The following is an 18,716-nucleotide window of genomic DNA, read 5'->3' on the forward strand; positions in this document are numbered from 1 at the left end:
AGTTTTTGAACCCTCTGTCGTAATTCCGGTCGTTTACACTACTATACCCTCTCACTTAAATGGCTTTTCTCTATAATACTAAGAGAATATGGGAATATCTCTGCATTTTTTTCCCATATACATATAATAATTACATTTTCATATGTATATTATTTAATTTTTATCATAATTGCCAAAATCATATGAATACATAAGTTTTGAACAATATGAGAGGTCGGCAACCACTGCCACCTATAGTAGTTTTTGAACCCTCTGTCGTAATTCCGGTCGTTACACTACTATACCCTCTCACTTAAATGGCTTTTCTCTATAATACTAAGAGAATTGGGAATATTCTCAGCATTTTTTCCCTATAACATATAATAATTAATCATTTTCATATGTATATTATTTAATTTACTCATATAATTGCAAATTCATATGAATACATAAGTTTTGAACAATATGAGAGGTCGGCAACCACTGCCTACCTATAGTAGTTTTTGAACCCTCTGTCGTAATTCCGGTCGTTTACACTACTATACCTCTCACTATAATGGATTTTCTCTATAATACTAAGAGAATGTGGGAATATTTCAGCATTTTTTCCCTTATACATATAATAATTAATCATTTTCATATGTATATTATTTAATTTACTCATACAATTGCCAAAATCATATGAATACATAAGTTTTGAACAATATGAGAGGTCGGCAACCACTGCCTACCTATAGTAGTTTTTGAACCCTCTGTCGTAATTCCGGTCGTTTACACTACTATAACCCTCTCACTTAAATGGCTTTTCTCTATAATACTAAGAGAATATGGGAATATCTTAGCATTTTTTCCCATATACATATAATAATTAACCATTTTCATATGTATATTTTTAATTTACTCATATAATTGCCAAAATCATATAAATACATAAGTTTGAACAATATCAGAGGTCGGCAACGGTCTTTCCTCTATAATACTAAGATAATATGGGAATATTTCATCATTTTTTCCCTTATACATATAATAATTAATCATTTTCATATGTATATTATTTAATTTACTCGTATAATTGTCAAAATCCTATGAACACATAAGAGAATACAATATGAGAGGTCGGCGCAACCATAATATAGTAGTTGATGACGAGGTGTTTGGCAACTTGACACAATCCATTAAAGTCTTTATATTAATTATATGAAAGGGACAATATCATATGCGTCACTAAATTGATGACGAGGTGTTTGGCAACTTGATACAATTCTTTAAAGTCTTTATATCAAAAATTATATGATAGGGACAATATCATATGCGTCACTAAATTGATGACGAGGTGTTTGGCAACTTGACACAATTCATTAGAGTCTGTATATTAATTATATGATAGGGACAATATCATATGCGTCACTAAATTGATGACGAGGTGTTTGGCAACTTGATACAATTCTTTAAAGTCTTTATATCAAAAATTATATAATAAGGACAATATCATATGCGTCACTAAATTGATGACGAGGTGTTTGGCAACTTGACACAATCCATTAAAGTCTTTATATTAATTATATGATAGGGACAATATCATATGCGTCACTAAATTGATGACGAGGTGTTTGGCAACTTGATACAATTCTTTAAAGTCTATATATCAAAAATTATATGATAGGGACAATATCATATGCGTCACTAAATTGATGACGAGGTGTTTGGCAACTTGACACAATTCATTAAAGTCTGTATATTAATTATATGATAGGGACAATATCATATGCGTCACTAAATTGATGACGAGGTGTTTGGCAACTTGATACAATTCTTTAAAGTCTTTATATCAAAAATTATATGATAAGGACAATATCATATGCGTCACTAAATTGATGACGAGGTGTTTGGCAACTTGACACAATCCATTAAAGTCTTTATATTAATTATATGATAGGGACAATATCATATGCGTCACTAAATTGATGACGAGGTGTTTGGCACTTGATACAATTCTTTAAAGTCTTTATATCAAAATTATATGATAAGGACAATATCATATGCGTCACTAAATTGATGACGAGGTGTTTGGCAACTTGACACAATTCATTAAAGTCTTTATATTAATTATATGATAGGGACAATATCATATGCGTCACTAAATTGATGACGAGGTGTTTGGCAACTTGACACAATCCATTAAAGTCTTTATATTAATTATATGATAGGGACAATATCATATGCGTCACTAAATTGATGACGAGGTGTTTGGCAACTTGATTCAATTCTTTAAAGTCTTTATATCAAAAATTATATGATAAGGACAATATCATATGCGTCACTAAATTGATGACGAGGTGTTTGGCAACTTGACACAATTCATTAAAGTCTGTATATTAATTATATGATAGGGACAATATCATATGCGTCACTAAATTGATGACGAGGTGTTTGGCAACTTGATACAATTCTTTAAAGTCTTTATATCAAAAATTATATGATAGGGACAATATCATATGCGTCACTAAATTGATGACGAGGTGTTTGGCAACTTGACACAATTCATTAAAGTCTTTATATTAATTATATGATAGGGACAATATCATATGCGTCACTAAATTGATGACGAGGTGTTTGGCAACTTGACACAATCCATTAAAGTCTTTATATTAATTATATGATAGGGACAATATCATATGCGTCACTAAATTGATGACGAGGTGTTTGGCTACAGGAAAAAATCATTTATTTATCGAATCATCAAGCAAAGGATAAGCTTCAGTGGATCGCAGTATGGCAGCTGCTCAACCACTTACAACACCTTGCCTGTTACAAAAGTCGTTTACAATTGATTCTAGGCTTTGTCATTGTATTAAATAATGCTTTTATATGTAACTAGCGCGGCATCAGGTGATCGAAGATCCTCCTAATTTACTATGTTACAAATTACATTGGCATCACATCCATTGTCGTTTATAAAATAAATTATAAACTTTAAATGGTTTAGAAGCCATACAATGCAAATTGCCCCTTATTTATCATTGCAGTCCAGCACGGATACGACCTTAGAGGCGTTCAGGCATAATCCAACGGACGTAGCGTCATACCACTGTTCGCTCGAACAAGTATTGTGCCATTGGTCCGTACCTGCGGTTCCTCTCGTACTACGCAGGAATGCTGTCGCAACAACGTTTTGTCATTAGTAGGGTAAAACTAACCTGTCTCACGACGGTCTAAACCCAGCTCACGTTCCCTTGCATGGGTGAACAATCCAACGCTTGGTGAATTTTGCTTCACAATGATAGGAAGAGCCGACATCGAAGGATCAAAAAGCGACGTCGCTATGAACGCTTGGCCGCCACAAGCCAGTTATCCCTATGGTAACTTTTCTGACACCTCTTGTTAAAAACTCTTTAAACCAAAAGGATCGATAGGCCGAGCTTTTGCTGTCCCTGTGTGTACTGAACACCGAGATCAAGTCAGCATTTGCCCTTTTGCTCTATGTGTGGTTTCTGTCCGCACTGAGCTGGCCTTGGGACACCTCCGTTATTATTTGAGAGATGTACCGCCCCAGTCAAACTCCCTACCTGGCAATGTCCTTGAATTGGATCATACCTGAGTAATTGGAGTTATACCAAATTTTCAAATCAAAAATACATAAATGCATCGTTTTATTAAAGAATTTGTTTGCGATTATATAACAAACTCGTGATACTTTGATCAAGAAGCTTGCATCAAAACCCAATACCATAAGATATAATAAATATATCCGTATAATGGCTAGGAAATGATACACGTTCCATTTAATCAAGTAAGTAAGGAAACAATAAGAGTAGTGGTATTTCATTGACGATACCAAACCGAGGTCTAATATCTCCCACTTATTCTACACCTCTTATGTCTCCTTACACTGCCAGATTAGAGTCAAGCTCAAAAGGGTCTTCTTTCCCCGCTAATTATTCCAAGCCCGTTCCCTTGGCTGTGGTTTCGCTAGATAGTAGATAGGGACAGTGACTTTCGGACCTCTCCGAACTTGTTTTACGTGGCGTGTTCCACACTGAAGGGATTACAACCACGACACCCTGAACACCCACAAGTGGTGCATGTATCAACATGGTGCATGAGTCTGGATACGCCAGACAAACGTCCCGGACTGGAAGCTATAGCTATGTACATAGCGACCACCCCGGTAGCAATTCGAGTACTTGCTTGCCGGGCAAGCACTCCCCCTTGCTGAGGAGCGAGATCTACCTAAAATCTCTACTGATCTCTGGGTCACAGCACCCGAGTTTTGCGCAACTAGCACCGTAACTCAAACGTCGAACACGAAGGCTCTACCCGCGATATGGGCATCAACCACAGCCACCACGATACTCCCACCAGGGGGCCTACCTCAATGTGCTGTCTTGGAGCAGCACAACCCGTGGTACCGAAAGAGAGGCTCGGTGGGCCTCCTCCTTTTGCTCCGACAAGCATGGTTAGAGGAACCAGTCGCTATATTAGTCGCCTCTTACGACAAGCAATAGCGGGCTGTGGAAGTATTCTCGCCCGCTAACCACACGGCGAAGTTTTGGGCTAAATACCCCTCCTCCTACGGAACACCTCGTCCGCAAACGCTGCCAGCCGTTGAATCCTCTGCTGATCTTCCAGGATTCTATTGAAGGTCCAGTTTTCGCCAAGGCGCTGCACTCCAAGTCCATCGAGGTTTCGCAAATCTGCATATAGAGGACAAGCGCACAATATGTGCATCCAGTCCTCATATGGATCACCACAAGCGCAAGCAGTGGTATCGCTGAGGGCTCTCCCTTGCAAAAATGCGTTAAACGACCCGTGACCTGTCAGCAGGAAAGACGTCCTCATCGAGAATCCAAAGCTTGGATCTCGATAGGCGAGAGTGACGTATGGGATGAACTTGTGCGTCACCCGTCCTGGTTCGCTGTCGTCATCCCATCTGTTTTGCCAATTCTGCAGCAAGCACTCCTCTAGGCGAGTCTTCCTCTGCTTCCAGCTTAGACACGTAGTGTCCTCGCCGTATAGCCAGTCGTTCTCCTCCAGCGGGTATCCACGCTTCAGCTTGTACTTGACCGCTAAAAACTTAGCAGCCAAGTCAAGCGGGGGAGCTCCGCCAAGTACCTGCAGTGCCACTGTGGACACTGTTCGGCATACCGAAAGGCATCCAAGCAGGATTAGCCTCTGGCAGGAGGCTAGTCGTCTCCGGGCGGCTACCTGTTCGGCGGTGTCATACCATACCGGGGCACCAAACAGCACACAAGGTGCCATGAGTCCGTCATATATGGTCCGCCTGGCTCGAGGACTGAAGCCCCAGTCGGCTCGAAGCACACGCGCCAATGCTCCAACGACTCCGGTCATCCGCTGGCGAAGCGAAGCTATGTGCGTGAGGAATTTCATTCCTTCACTGACCGTGATGCCAAGGTACCGACAGCTACGCACATACGGAAGGTTCGCTCCAGCAAACCTCACCGTAGGCGCACGTCTCAAGGCACCTTTCAGCAGCATTATTACCGTCTTGCTGGTCGAGACGGTAACGCCAACTTCCGCTCCCCACGCTTCTACGATGGACATCAGCTCTGCACCTTTTTCCTCTAGCTCAGCTCGGGAATTTCCCTCGACGAGAAGCAGCAAGTCATCCGCGTATGCACTCAGCTGGCAATACGGCTGGAGACGCTGAAGCAGTACATCCATCAGTATGTCCCAGATAAATGGGCCACTGATTGACCCCTGCGGGCAGCCTCTAGTTACCGGTACATCCACAGTACCGGAACTGCTTCGGATCACTGCTCTTCGGCCGGAGAAAAAGCTCTGCCACAAGCCCATCTCCCGGCATCCCAAGTCGGCTAGTCGGCGGAGTGCAGCACTCCATTCGACGTTGTCGAATGCTCCTTTGAAGTCCACGAATGTGCCGAGCACGTATTGCGCCGGGCTGGCACAAACACTGCTCTTCACGTGCCTCCAAGCATCCTCCACACATCGTCCTTGGCGAAATCCAAATTGCCATCTGCAGCCTTCCGGAAGAACTTCTCTCACACGATTCACCATGATGGCCTCGAGCACCTTACCAAAGACTGGTAGCAAGCATATTCCTCTATATGAGGAGGGCTCACATTTGTCCTTATCTGGCCCTTTGAGCAGCGAGACAACTCGTGGGCACTTCCACTCAGCGGGAAAGTATCCTAATCGGATGCATCGGGAAAACAACGATGCAAGGTGCTCGGGTATGGCGCGCCAGACTGCCTTGCAGATAGTGCCATTAATGCCGTCCAAGCCGGGAGAGCGCCTGCTCTTCAACCGGGCAACACATGCATCAACCTCGAATACTTCGAGGGCCGGTGGGACTTCCTCCGCGATGGCAGTCGGTGCTTCGGACTCCGCAACTGGGAAGAAATTGCGGAGGAGCACTCGTGCACAGTCACCCCAATCGGTGATCATCTCGCCATTCACGCGGAGGCACCCAATCTCCGTGCACTTCCTGCGGCCTCGGCAAATCTTATAGACGCGCCCCCATGGGTCGTCGGCATGATCTCCCACGAAGCGTTTCCACTCATCCATTTTCGCCCTCCAAATGAGCTTCTTGTAGTTGGCTGAGGCCCGCCTCAGGTCGACCAATACACGCTCTATTGCGGCATCATCATCATGACGCCTTCCATTTTGAAGTAGGCGACGAAGTCTCCGGACTTCGCGCCTTGCATCACAGAGGTCGGCAGTCCACCAACGTGCTCTCCTGCTGGGCAATCGGATGGACTTTCTTCCCAGCGCAATATCACATACATTATGTACTATACTGCGCAGGGTCGAAACTTGCTGGTCCAACGGCGACTCTGAGAAGTTTTCCGGAAGTTCGGCTGCTCTACTCACCATTTCCTCCTTGAACAATCGCCAACGTGCATTGGAGAAGTTCCAGGACGGCACAGGAGCTATGCTCTCAACTGCGCGCGCGGTAGTTGGTTCGGCCACAACAGTAATGATGTTGTGGTCACTCAATTCCCACTCGTCCACTCTCCACTCATATGTGGCCCACATAGATGCTGCCTCATTGACGATTGTCACGTCGATATCGCTTGTAGCTCTGTAATTATCGAACGTGTACACCTCTGTTGACTGGTTTAGGGCGGCGACTCTTGCCTCCAGCATCCACTCTGACAGCAGCTCACCCCGTCTGTAGTTAGCTTGCCCCTCGGCATGACGAGAGAGTTTGCTAAGCCACATGGGGGACACTGCATTCGCGTCGAGGCCCAGGATTGCGGGGGTTCTGCTGGCCTGCAGCAGGACCGCATCCATGTACCGGATGTACGGTTCCAGAGGTGCATCATACTGGCAGTATGCGGCGCAAAGGAAGATTGAGCCAAAACTCCCTTTCACGACCAGACATACGCCATAATCTGTGGTGAGGGTCTCCACTGGCATACAGATGGCTTCCTGGTGATCCACTAGGATGGCTGCCTTCCCTCGCCGATCGATGAAAATTCTCATTCCTTCAGGCAGCACATCCATTCCGTCCCCGTCGAGATACGGCTCCTGCACCAGCGCGAACATAGACTCCGATCTCCTGAGTCGGACTCCGAGCTCGATGGTCGCAGCTCGGCCTCGGCCACAGTTCGCTTGGATGAAGCTAAACATTAGTGTCTAGCTTGCACCCTCGCCAGCAACGCCCCGTATATCGGGCAAACGCTCGAGAGCATGTAATGCCCCGAGGGTTGCCCTCTGTGGCGGCAGTTCCGGCAGTCCACCGGGTTTTGGCACTTTGCCGCAGTGTGGCCTTGTTGCCCGCACTGGCGACAGACACTATCCTTCTGCCGGCATTCGCTGACCTTGTGGTCGAAACCCACACATCTGTGGCAGGCGTATGTGCGGACCTGTGACCGGCATCGGAATGAGAACCACTTGATGTAGACACGACCTACATCAAGCTTCGCCATCGCCCGGTCGTCAACCTCCAGCGTCACATTTACTGTGGCGCCGTCAGCTACCGACCACGCCTTGGTCACCAGGTGCACTGACTTCTTAAACTGGGCCAGATTCATTTCGCTGTCGAAGTTGTTTTCGTGGAGCTCCTTCATAAACTCCTCAGGGCCGATAGCTGTGTCGACGTCATATACGACGACCTTCGGCTTCTCGGCCGCATTCCGTGCCACATTTAGGCCAACCTCGGCGAATCTTTTTGAAGCGACCACCTTCTGCAGCTCTCCCACCGAAGGAGTGCGAATGATCGCACCACCACCTCGACGGAGCTCACGGACCTCGTGTACTCTGACTCCGAGAGAGGGTGCAACCATCGTTCGCACCTTTTCCGCTATGTCTTTCCCCGATAGCGCAGGGTCGTCGCACTTCACCACCGCTGACCACGTCTCGCGGACCTTGGTAGTCCGCGGGGCAGCGATGGGTGCAACCTGCTGCATCTGGGGAGCATTGGCGGCCGTATTTTTCAACAGATTCAACGACGGCGGCGGCGGTGGCGGCATAGCAAGCCGCGTCTCCAGCTCTCCGCACCGGAGCATTAGCGCCAACACCAGCTCATCGTAGCGGCTGATAGCATATGAGAGCTCTTCCGTGTCCACTTCTCCTAGTCTGCGGAAGCTGCTTCTCACCATGCGCTGTGTGGCCGACAGCTCTGCCATCATGGCTGCTTGCCCAGCACGGGCGGCAGCGGTGGCGGCAGTGGCAGTGGTGGCAACAATTTTAGCAGCAGTGAAAACGGCGGAGGCAGCAGTGTGGTCGGCAGCAGGGGCAGCAGTAGGATCAGCAGCGGTGGCAGCAGCGTGGGGGGGGGCAGCATCAATGGCAGCGTTCTCCGTAGCCGCCCGGGCGTCCTCCAGCGACGAAAACGGCTCCTCCAGTACCCCAACGGGTTCTGGCACTCCATTCGATGCCAGGGCAACCAATTTCGCCTGCGTTGGCGCCGAGCTCTTAGATGCCAGATGGCTTCTGCGCCTGCCTCGTCTGGACTTCATCGAGGCACTACTTCCGCTCAAGGCACTCGCGCTGCTGTCGCTCTCCATCGGCATAAATACGATGGTGGCTCCACCTACCGTCGACGCCAGCAACCGTATGCTCGTTTACTCGCTGACAAAAGGTAGTTGCTCTGGAACTCGAGCTCCACCTATCGGTAGAGTCTGGTAGCACTAAAACTCTCCCTAGACACAAACCTTAGCAGTGACTCCCACCAATAAGCTTTGTGACAGCTGATCAAAAAGCTTACTCGAAAAACTTACTCGTAAGTTCGCCTTCAGCACGTGCTAAGTGGAAAATTCCCAACAATTAATTGTTAATTACTTCCAAACCGCTTGTTTATAACACACGAAAATTAGCACACGACTTTCGCGGAGCACTAATTCACCGATTTTATTACTTTCCAAACACGGAAAACCAAGTTCTTCGCAATCTGTACACGAGCGCAACGAAAACACGTCCGTCGTTAATCCATTCATGCGCGTCACTGATAGTAGATAGGGACAGTAGGAATCTCGTTAATCCATTCATGCGCGTCACTAATTAGATGACGAGGCATTTGGCTACCTTAAGAGAGTCATAGTTACTCCCGCCGTTGACCCGCGCTTACTTGAATTTCTTCACTTTGACATTCAGAGCACTGGGCAGAAATCACATTGTGTCAACACCCGCTAGGGCCATCACAATGCTTTGTTTTAATTAGACAGTCGGATTCCCCAAGTCCGTGCCAGTTCTGAATTGATTGTTAATTGATAATCGTTATAATTGATAAGAACTAATTGGTTTAACCCAAATAGTATTCTTAAAAATTTTAGCAAGAAAGTTCCACAATTGGCTACGTAACTAAACTATCCGGGGAACAAGTAACTAACATAAATGCTAGAAACTCTATTTACCCAGAACGAGCACATAAACCATGTTATTGTTTCCCAATCAAGCCCGACTATCTCAATCTTCAGAGCCAATCCTTATCCCGAAGTTACGGATCTAATTTGCCGACTTCCCTTACCTACATTATTCTATCGACTAGAGACTCTTCACCTTGGAGACCAGCTGCGGATATTGGTACGGCCTGTTGAGAAGTTTGCGTGTCCCCACCATAAATTTTCAAGGTCCGAGGAGAAAATATCGACACAACAGTATATGTCATGCTCTTCTAGCCCATCTACCATATCTCTCTGCGAAAGACTTCCATGGTAGTACGGCTATAAAACAGAAAAGAAAACTCTTCCGATATCTCTCGACGGCTTCTTTATGGTCGTTCCTGTTGCCAGGATGAGCACGAGGCCCATATTTAATAACAAACGGATACTCAACAGGTTACGGAATTGGAACCGTATTCCCTTTCGTTCAAAATTATTCAAGTGTATTATATTCGCTTTGTTTATATAGTTAGGCATTTTTGTTTTACTTGAAAATTTTCGGCTTTCGCCTTGAACTTAGGACCGACTAACTCGTGATCAACCACTGTTCACACGAAACCCTTCTCCACTTCAGTCCTCCAAGGTCTCATTCGATTATTTGCTACTACCACCAAGATCTGTACCAATGGCAGCTCCATGCAGGCTTACGCCAAACACTTCTACGCATACCATTGTACCTTCCTACTCACTAAAGTTTCAAAATTTATATCACAAGTAATATAAATCATCTACTTTAGCGGTAATGTATAGGTATACAACTTAAGCGCCATCCATTTTAAGGGCTAGTTGCTTCGGCAGGTGAGTTGTTACACACTCCTTAGCGGATTTCGACTTCCATGATCACCGTCCTGCTGTTTTAAGCAACCAACGCCTTTCATGGTATCTGCATGAGTTGTTAATTTGGGCACCGTAACATTACGTTTGGTTCATCCCACAGCGCCAGTTCTGCTTACCAAAAGTGGCCCACTGGGCACATTATATCATAACCTTGAACTTCATATCAAGAAAGTTAAGGTTCTTACCCATTTAAAGTTTGAGAATAGGTTAAGATCGTTTCGACCCTAAGGCCTCTAATCATTCGCTTTACCAGATAAGATTATTTTATATAATATTAAAATGCACCAGCTATCCTGAGGGAAACTTCGGAAGGAACCAGCTACTAGATGGTTCGATTGGTCTTTCGCCCCTATACTCAATTCTGACAATCGATTTGCACGTCAGAACTGTTTCGGTCTTCCATCAGGGTTTCCCCTGACTTCAACCTGATCAAGTATAGTTCACCATCTTTCGGGTCACAGCATATATGCTCAAGGTACGTTCCAGTTAGAGGCATAAATAATATAAATATACATTATACATAACTATATAGAACGCCCCGGGATTGTGTTAATTAGCTATAAATAGCTAAAAAACTAATCCCATTATTAGTCAAGTTAATTACGCTATTAGGTTTACATCCCAATAACTTGCACATATGTTAGACTCCTTGGTCCGTGTTTCAAGACGGGTCCCGAAGGTATCCTGAATCTTTCGCATTGTTAATCATACAAGAGCATATAATAAACACAAAAATCAATGATAATTATGCCATTATATAATTCCGAAAAATTAACGCTCTGTAATAATATAAATCTATCAGCACTTTATCAAATTAATAACATTTATTCTGTGTTAAAATGCAAGCAATTTAATTGGAATAAACTATAAGTTATATTTTATGATAAATTTGGGATATGCTAATAGATTACAATGTCCTTATATGGAAAAAATGCACATTATTCTTAATAATATTATTTAAATATTACAATTTTAATGATGAATTTTCCATAACGGATATTCAGGTTCATCGGGCTTAACCTCTAAGCAGTTTCACGTACTGTTTAACTCTCTATTCAGAGTTCTTTTCAACTTTCCCTCACGGTACTTGTTTACTATCGGTCTCATGGTTATATTTAGTTTTAGATGGAGTTTACCACCCACTTAGTGCTGCACTATCAAGCAACACGACTCTTTGGAAACATCATCTAGCAATCATTAACGTTATACGGGCCTGGCACCCTCTATGGGTAAATGGCCTCATTTAAGAAGGACTTAAATCATTAATTTCTCATACTAGAATATTGACGCTCCATACACTGCATCTCACATTTGCCATATAGACAAAGTGACTTAGTGCTGAACTGTTTTCTTTTCGCTCGCCGCTACTAAGAAAATCCTTGTTAGTTTCTTTTCCTCCCCTAATTAATATGCTTAAATTCAGGGGGTAGTCCCATATGAGTTGAGGTTGTATATATAACTATATTTTGCCATAAATTCTTTATATATAAATGATAAAACAATCAATTAAATTCGTTATAAATAGTTCCAATAGTTCTTGTAAGCAAAGTCATTTTTATCCATTTAACGAACCAACGAAGAATAATAACAAAACCAAGATTTTTCTTTTTCCGAATCATTAATAAGAGACAATTCTAGATGAAAAATATTTCAATTTTTTATGCTAGACATTTCTCAGTATTATTTGATTGAAAAAGAAAATATTTCTCTTCGTTTTTCACATTCAAATGTGAGATAATGTTTTTCATTTCTTTTTTAATATTATGAATAAAATCATTATTTAATCCAATAATATACCATATGCTTATAAAAAATTTATAAACAACTTAATTAGCATAGTCTTACAACCCTCAACCATATGTAGTCCAAGCAGCACTATAAAATTAATTAAAGTACATAACAGCATGGACTGCGATATGCGTTCAAAATGTCGATGTTCATGTGTCCTGCAGTTCACACGATGACGCACAGTTTGCTGCGTTCTTCATCGACCCATGAGCCGAGTGATCCACCGCTTAGAGTTTTATAATTCAATTTTATATAATGTCAATATTGTTTTTATTGAAAGAAATTAAAAATACACCATTTTACTGGCATATATCAATTCCTTCAATAAATTTATTTTTATACCTAAAATAAATGTTGCGAAATGTCTTAGTTTCATATAAGCATTATGTATCATAATAATCTGGTTATGGTTTGCTATTTTGGGTGACACATACTGCAAAATTTATATAAAACATTAACCTGATGGATGACAGGTACAAACATTGTATATTTTAGGTTGTTGCATTAGCCAACGTATGCTCATAACATAGATGAACAATACATATTCGCAACGCGTGTATATTATGGTCCATATACACACACACTTATTTTGATTACCACACATTCAAAATTATTTTTATTTTAATTCGACTTCTACTTTCGAATTTAGTTTAGTTTCTTCGATTTCCATTTTCGAGAATTTGTTTTTATAGGAAACGCCGTTGTTGTAGTAAGTACTGCCACAAATACGCACAGCAACATTAATAATGTTAAAGTCTTTTTATGAGGTTGCCAAGCCCCACATATAAAATAAAAGCCATCTTCATTTTATTTTGACTTTAACTTTTGATTCCGTGGAATCATTTTGTAATATTTTTATTTTGGTAAATTGTATTTATTTGTATTATAACAAATATTTATTAACGATAAGGATATTATACAATAATGATCCTTCCGCAGGTTCACCTACGGAAACCTTGTTACGACTTTTACTTCCTCTAAATAATCAAGTTCGGTCAACTTTTGCGAAACAACCGTAACACGCAAGGCGTCACAGTGATCACGTCCGGAGACCTCACTAAATAATTCAATCGGTAGTAGCGACGGGCGGTGTGTACAAAGGGCAGGGACGTAATCAATGCGAGTTAATGACTCACACTTACTGGGAATTCCAAGTTCATGTGAACAGTTTCAGTTCACAATCCCAAGCATGAAAGTGGTTCAGCGGTTTACCCGGACCTCTCGGTCTAGGAAATACACGTTGATACTTTCATTGTAGCGCGCGTGCAGCCCAGGACATCTAAGGGCATCACAGACCTGTTATTGCTCAATCTCATTATTGCTAGACGCAATTTGTCCATTTAAGAAGCTAGTGTCCTTATAATGGGACAAACCAACAGGTACGGCTCCACTTACATAAACACATTCAAACACAATAAACATTTTACTGCCACCATGAATGAAGGCTAACATAAGCTTCAGCACCATAATCCTGAAGATATCTATTTAATATATTTGAGTCTCGTTCGTTATCGGAATTAACCAGACAAATCACTCCACGGACTAAGAACGGCCATGCACCACCACCCATAGATTCGAGAAAGAGCTATCAATCTGTCTTACACACTTATGTTCGGACCTGGTAAGTTTTCCCGTGTTGAGTCAAATTAAGCCGCAGGCTCCACTCCTGGTGGTGCCCTTCCGTCAATTCCTTTAAGTTTCAGCTTTGCAACCATACTTCCCCCGGAGCCCAAAAGCTTTGGTTTCCCGGGAAGCGACTGAGAGAGCCATAAAAGTAGCTACACCCAATTGCTAGCTGGCATCGTTTATGGTTAGAACTAGGGCGGTATCTGATCGCCTTCGAACCTCTAACTTTCGTTCTTGATTAATGAAAACATCTTTGGCAAATGCTTTCGCTTAAGTTAGTCTTACGACGGTCCAAGAATTTCACCTCTCGCGTCGTAATACTAATGCCCCCAAACTGCTTCTATTAATCATTACCTCTTGATCTGAAAACCAATGAAAGCAGAACAGAGGTCTTATTTCATTATCCCATGCACAGAATATTCAGGCATTTGAAGCCTGCTTTAAGCACTCTAATTTGTTCAAAGTAATAGTACCGGCCCACAATAACACTCGTTTAAGAGCACTAGTGCAGGTTTTTAAATAGGAGGAACATATGAAAAAATACAAGTATTTAATCACATATAAGAACTCCACCGGTAATACGCTTACATACATAAAGGTATAGTACTAACCACAATTGTAAGTTGTACTACCCGTATGAAGCACAAGTTCAACTACGAACGTTTTAACCGCAACAACTTTAATATACGCTATTGGAGCTGGAATTACCGCGGCTGCTGGCACCAGACTTGCCCTCCAATTGGTCCTTGTTAAAGGATTTAAAGTGTACTCATTCCAATTACAGGGCCTCGGATATGAGTCCTGTATTGTTATTTTTCGTCACTACCTCCCCGAGCTGGGAGTGGGTAATTTACGCGCCTGCTGCCTTCCTTAGATGTGGTAGCCGTTTCTCAGGCTCCCTCTCCGGAATCGAACCCTGATTCCCCGTTACCCGTTGCAACCATGGTAGTCCTAGATACTACCATCAAAAGTTGATAGGGCAGACATTTGAAAGATCTGTCGTCGGTACAAGACCATACGATCTGCATGTTATCTAGAGTTCAACCAATATAACGATCTTGCGATCGCTTGGTTTTAGCCTAATAAAAGCACATGTCCCATAAGGTTCATGTTTTAATTGCATGTATTAGCTCTAGAATTACCACAGTTATCCAAGTAACTGTTAACGATCTAAGGAACCATAACTGATATAATGAGCCTTTTGCGGTTTCACTTTTAATTCGTGTGTACTTAGACATGCATGGCTTAATCTTTGAGACAAGCATATAACTACTGGCAGGATCAACCAGAATAATGTTTTTCCTTCATATTCCATTCATATTTTTTGAATCGAAATAAGCAATATAATAGATATATAGATTTTTCACTTTATATAATTCCATGATTTTTATTATATTGAATAAAATTCAATATTTCGCCTTTGGGTAAAATTTTAAATATATAAATATAAGTAAAAAATCTATTCGATTACGGCCATTTTTATATAGCATTCGTAATCCATATTTTCATTTTTAATTTATACTTGTTTTACCAATATAACAAGAATTTCATATAATTATTGTAATATATATGTTTCTATAATTTTATCTTTTTATATATACATATTTCATTATAAAATATCATTTTATTTCCAACATACATAATTATTGTATCCACACATGTACAATTTTTGTTTAACCAATATAAATATTAAGTTAAATCATTTGCATTTTGAAGATAAATTTAAAATTTATCTCTTTTCATATATCTCTCTGGTAATATATAACATAAAACCAAGCGCATATGATAATATTTCCACATTTAATATATAATTTTATATTTCTTTCATAAGAATCCATATTTGTATTATACCGTAACGATATAATAATCCAACTATACGGCAGGTAATAAATTAATATTTGCCTGCCTCCAAAAATTAACGATAATATATGGAAACGATTTGTTATTCTATATATAATAGAAACTTGACTTTTGTTTCAACGATATTATCTAAAAAGCGTATATTCCTATTATCCGCGGAGCCAAGTCCCGTGTTCTATAGAACTGAGAAACAAATTTGTACGGATAATAATATACTTTATTTTATGTAACCAATATAAACATAATCCGAAATAAATATTTCGAATAATGCGGGAGGTCGGCAACCACTGCCTACCTATAGTAGTTTTTGAACCCGCTGTCCTCAAAGCGGGTATTTTCAATTCCGTTTGCCACCCAACATACGGTCTATTCTCTTATATATTAAGAGATTATAGGAACATTTCATTTTTTTTCCATTATTCATATATAATATGATTATTTTTTTTTTATACATATAATAAATATTAATTTTTATATGTTTATTATTTAATTTACTCATATAATTGCCAAATTCATATGAATACATAAGTTTTGAACAATATGAGAGGTCGGCAACCACTGCCTACCTATAGTAGTTTTTGAACCCTCTGTCGTAATTCCGGTCGTTTACACTACTATACCCTCTCACTATAATGGCTTTTCTCTATAATACTAAGAGAATATGGGAATATCTCAGCATTTTTTCCCATATACATATAATAATTAACCATTTTCATATGTATATTATTTAATTTAATCATATAATTGCCAAAATCATATGAATACATAAGTTTTGAACAATATGAGAGGTCGGCAACCACTGCCTACCTATAGTAGTTTTTGAACCCTCTGTCGTAATTCCGGTCGTTTACACTACTATACCCTCTCACTATAATGGATTTTCTCTATAATACTAAGAGAATGTGGGAATATTTCAGCATTTTTTCCCTTATACATATAATAATTAATCATTTTCATATGTATATTATTTAATTTACTCATACAATTGCCAAAATCATATGAATACATAAGTTTTGAACAATATGAGAGGTCGGCAACCACTGCCTACCTATAGTAGTTTTTGAACCCTCTGTCGTAATTCCGGTCGTTTACACTACTATACCCTCTCACTTAAATGGCTTTTCTCTATAATACTAAGAGAATATGGGAATATCTCAGCATTTTTTCCCATATACATATAATAATTAACCATTTTCATATGTATATTATTTAATTTAATCATATAATTGCCAAAATCATATGAATACATAAGTTTTGAACAATATGAGAGGTCGGCAACCACTGCCTACCTATAGTAGTTTTTGAACCCTCTGTCGTAATTCCGGTCGTTTACACTACTATACCCTCTCACTATAATGGATTTTCTCTATAATACTAAGAGAATGTGGGAATATTTCAGCATTTTTTCCCTTATACATATAATAATTAATCATTTTCATATGTATATTATTTAATTTACTCATACAATTGCCAAAATCATATGAATACATAAGTTTTGAACAATATGAGAGGTCGGCAACCACTGCCTACCTATAGTAGTTTTTGAACCCTCTGTCGTAATTCCGGTGGTTTACACTACTATACCCTCTCACTTAAATGGCTTTTCTCTATAATACTAAGAGAATATGGGAATATCTCTGCATTTTTTCCCATATACATATAATAATTAATCATTTTCGTATGTATATTATTTAATTTACTCATACAATTGCCAAAATCATATGAATACATAAGTTTTGAACAATATGAGAGGTCGGCAACCACTGCCTACCTATAGTAGTTTTTGAACCCTCTGTCGTAATTCCGGTCGTTTACACTACTATACCCTCTCACTTAAATGGCTTTTCTCTATAATACTAAGAGAATATGGGAATATCTCTGCATTTTTTCCCATATACATATAATAATTAACCATTTTCATATGTATATTATTTAATTTAATCATATAATTGCCAAAATCATATGAATACATAAGTTTTGAACAATATGAGAGGTCGGCAACCACTGCCTACCTATAGTAGTTTTTGAACCCTCTGTCGTAATTCCGGTCGTTTACACTACTATACCCTCTCACTATAATGGATTTTCTCTATAATACTAAGAGAATGTGGGAATATTTCAGCATTTTTTCCCTTATACATATAATAATTAATCATTTTCATATGTATATTATTTAATTTACTCATATAATTGCCAAATTCATATGAATACATAAGTTTTGAACAATATGAGAGGTCGGCAACCACTGCCTACCTATAGTAGTTTTTGAACCCTCTGTCGTAATTCCGGTCGTTTACACTACTATACCCTCTCACTATAATGGATTTTCTCTATAATACTAAGAGAATGTGGGAATATTTCAGCATTTTTTCCCTTATACATATAATAATTAATCATTTTCATATGTATATTATTTAATTTACTCATACAATTGCCAAAATCATATGAATACATAAGTTTTGAACAATATGAGAGGTCGGCAACCACTGCCTACCTATAGTAGTTTTTGAACCCTCTGTCGTAATTCCGGTCGTTTACACTACTATACCCTCTCACTTAAATGGCTTTTCTCTATAATACTAAGAGAATATGGGAATATCTTAGCATTTTTTCCCATATACATATAATAATTAACCATTTTCATATGTATATTTTTTAATTTACTCATATAATTGCCAAAATCATATAAATACATAAGTTTGAACAATATCAGAGGTCGGCAACGGTCTTTCCTCTATAATACTAAGATAATATGGGAAT

At 40.3% G+C, this 18,716-nt stretch overlaps 2 non-coding genes and 1 pseudogene across 2 annotated transcripts; all 3 read right to left on the bottom strand.

The window, feature by feature from the left end:
* Nucleotides 1-2,710: 2,710 nt before the first annotated feature.
* On the bottom strand, nt 2,711-12,132 carry LOC116802974 (annotated as a pseudogene).
* A 394-nt stretch (nt 12,133-12,526) lies between these two features.
* Nucleotides 12,527-12,705, bottom strand: LOC116802973. Its single transcript, XR_004363285.1, has one exon. It is a non-coding gene; the product is annotated as a 5.8S ribosomal RNA (ribosomal RNA).
* A 687-nt stretch (nt 12,706-13,392) lies between these two features.
* On the bottom strand, nt 13,393-15,388 carry LOC116802978. Its single transcript, XR_004363288.1, has one exon. It is a non-coding gene; the product is annotated as a small subunit ribosomal RNA (ribosomal RNA).
* Between the last annotated feature and the right edge of the window lie 3,328 nt (nt 15,389-18,716).

This window comes from Drosophila sechellia, unplaced genomic scaffold, assembly GCF_004382195.2.
Source record: "Drosophila sechellia strain sech25 unplaced genomic scaffold, ASM438219v1 U_262, whole genome shotgun sequence".
NCBI lineage: Eukaryota > Metazoa > Arthropoda > Insecta > Diptera > Drosophilidae > Drosophila > Drosophila sechellia.